The sequence below is a fragment of the Bos taurus genome, chromosome X (genome assembly GCF_002263795.3).
Source record: "Bos taurus isolate L1 Dominette 01449 registration number 42190680 breed Hereford chromosome X, ARS-UCD2.0, whole genome shotgun sequence".
Lineage (NCBI taxonomy): Eukaryota > Metazoa > Chordata > Mammalia > Artiodactyla > Bovidae > Bos > Bos taurus.
In genome coordinates, this window is record NC_037357.1 from 37,811,785 (window position 1) to 37,814,611 (window position 2,827).

General features: G+C 41.8%; 1 pseudogene; it reads left to right on the top strand.

The window, feature by feature from the left end:
• The first annotated feature begins 633 nt into the window (after nucleotides 1-633).
• On the top strand, nucleotides 634-1,033 carry LOC132344279 (synaptophysin-like protein 1; annotated as a pseudogene).
• Nucleotides 1,034-2,827: the final 1,794 nt, after the last annotated feature.

Genomic DNA, 2,827 nt, shown 5'->3' on the forward strand with positions numbered 1-2,827 from the left:
ATGTGGCAGGTTCACTGAACCCTGCGTGTCTGTCATGTCCAGTCCCGAGATGGCTGAGGGGGCCCTTGAAAGGCTTCCCTCACACTCTGACATGGGCTGGACAGGTGGGGCTGGGTGAGGGCCGGGGTCCAGTGGGGACACCCTTACTGTGCTAAAAGCCGCTGCAAACATAGCAATAAAGATGTCATTTCCAGCCTGGCTGGGGAGCTCTGTGTGGTTGGTCCCCCTCTGCCACCCCGCTGTCCTAAGATGCTTTCCCTCCTTCCCTCAGAGGATCTCCTCCTTCCAGCTCAAACTCAACCCACTCAAGGAGCCTCTCAACTTCATCAAAGTACTCAAATGGAATGCTTCTATCTTTGCCTTTGCTACCTGCGGAGGTTGTAAGGGCAAAACAGAAATTCAAGGGTCTTATGCCTGAAGACTAGAGACGAGAACGACTCTAGACTCTCTAGAGTCTCTTTCTGAGACTAGAACGATTCCAGCTACTTTTGGTTATCCATTCACCTTGGATGAAGCATTGTTTCAGACGCCTCAAGGTGTAAATGTCTGTAATGTCGATTGGTAAAATTATGTCCTTATTGGAGATTACTCTTTCGCATAGTTCTGTGTTACTTTTGCAGTCTTTGTCTTCCTGTACTGCATTGCTGCTCTTCTGCTCTATGTTGGTTAAACAAACCTGCATCATGATAGTTGAAAGCTTTCCATGACTGACTTTGTAATTACTATTGTTGCCACTTTTTGTGGTTGGTGTGCACTTCAACTTGGGTTAAAGATCTTAAAGATACTAAAATAGCTACCAGTCACTATATTGTCCAGGAACTTAAGCCTTGTAATCTTCAAGAAGTGATGTGTCATTTTGTCTGTGACTAATATGGGATGCCTAAATGTATCTGTGATCTTTGGCTTTCTGAATATGCTACTTTGGGGAGGAAATGCATGGTTTGTGTACAAGGAGACCAGCTTTCACAGTCCACCAAATAATTCTACTTCTCAAGGAGGTATTCCTCCTCCAACTGGAATATAATTGAAGGGAGAAGTCCAATCTATGAAATAAGTGTCTATACCATGACCTGTTGTCAACATCTTAAGAAGCACTTTTTGTTTCTAAAAAAAGTAATGGTTTTTTCAATAAATTGATGGGTTTAAAATTTTTCTGCTTTGTTACATAAAACTTGTGCCTTTCCTACAAATTCAAGATGTAAACATATTCTCACATGTGAATTTTAAAATTCAGGGACCTATTATGAGATGATATACATTTTTAAATGAACAGTAAATTCTTCACTACATTGTTTTCCCTCCAAAGTGTTTACACCTTAAGCCTTAATGTATATCTTCACTCAGAAAACAGTTTTATTGTCATATCATAATAGTAAGAAAATCTCTATTGGAACGTACACTCAGTTCAGTCTCTCAGTCATGTCTGACTCTTTGCAACCCCATGGACTGCAACATGCCAGGCCTCCCTGTCCATCACCAACTCTGGGAGTTTACTCAAACTCATGTCCATTGAGTCGGGGATTCCATCCGACCATCTCATCCTCTGTCGGCCTCTTGTCCTCCCACCTTCAATCTTTCCCAGCGTCAGGGTCTTTTCCAGTGAGTCAGTTCTTCACATCAGGTGGCCAAAGTATTGGAATTTCAGCTTCAACATCAGTCCTTCCAATGAATATTCAGGACTGATATTCTTTAGGATGGACTAGTTGGATCTCTTTGCAGTCCAAGGGATTCTCAAGAGTCTTCTCCAACACCACAGTTCAAAAGCATCAGTTCTTCAGTGTTCAGCTTTGTTTATAGTCCAACTCTCACATCCATACACAACTACTGGAAAAACCGTAGCCTTGACTAAACAGACCTTTGTTGGCAAAGTAATGTCTCTGCTTTTTAATGTGTTATCTAGGTTGGTCATAGCTTTTCTTCCAAGGAGCAAGAGTCTTTGAATTTCATGGCTGCAGTCACCATCTGCAGTGATTTTGGAGCCCAAGAAAATAAAGTCTCTCACTGTTTGTATTGTTTCCCCATCTATTTGCTATGAAGTGATGGGACCAGATGCCATGACCTTAGTTTTCTGAATGTTGAGTTTTCAGCCACCTTTTTCACTCTCCTCTTTCACTTTCATCAAGACGCTCTTTAGTTCTTCTGTCTGCCATAAGGGTGGTGTCATCTGCATTTCTCAGGGTATTGATATTTCTCCTGGCAATCTTGATTCCAGCTTGTGCTTCCTCCTGCCCAGTGTTTCTCCTGATGTACTCTGCATATAAGTTCAATAAGCAGGGTGACAACATACAGCTTTGAGATAATCCTTTTCCTATTTGGACCCAGTCTGTTGTTCCATGTCCAGTTCTAACTGTTGCTTCCTGACCTGCATACAGATTTCTCAGGAGGCAGGTCAGGTGGTCTGGTATTCCCATCTCTTTCAGAATTTTCCACAGTTTGTTGTGATCCACACAGTCAAAAGCTTTGGCATAGTCAATAAAGCAGAAATAGATATTTTTCTGGAACTCTCTTGCTTTCTCTATGATCCAATGGATGTTGGCAGTTTGATCTCTGGTTCCTCTGCCTTTTCTAAAATTACCTTGAACATCTGGAAGTTCATGGTTCATGTACTGTTGAAACCTGGCTTGGAGAGTTTTGAGCATTTCTTTGCTAGCATGTGAGATGAGTGCAATTGTGCAGTAGTTTGAACATTCTTTGACGTTGCCTTTCTTAGGGATTAGAATGAAAACTGACCTTTTCCAGTCCTGTGGCCACAGCTGAAATTTTCAAATTTGCTGGCATATTGAGTTCAGCACTTTCACAGCATCATCTTTTAGGATTTGAAATAGCT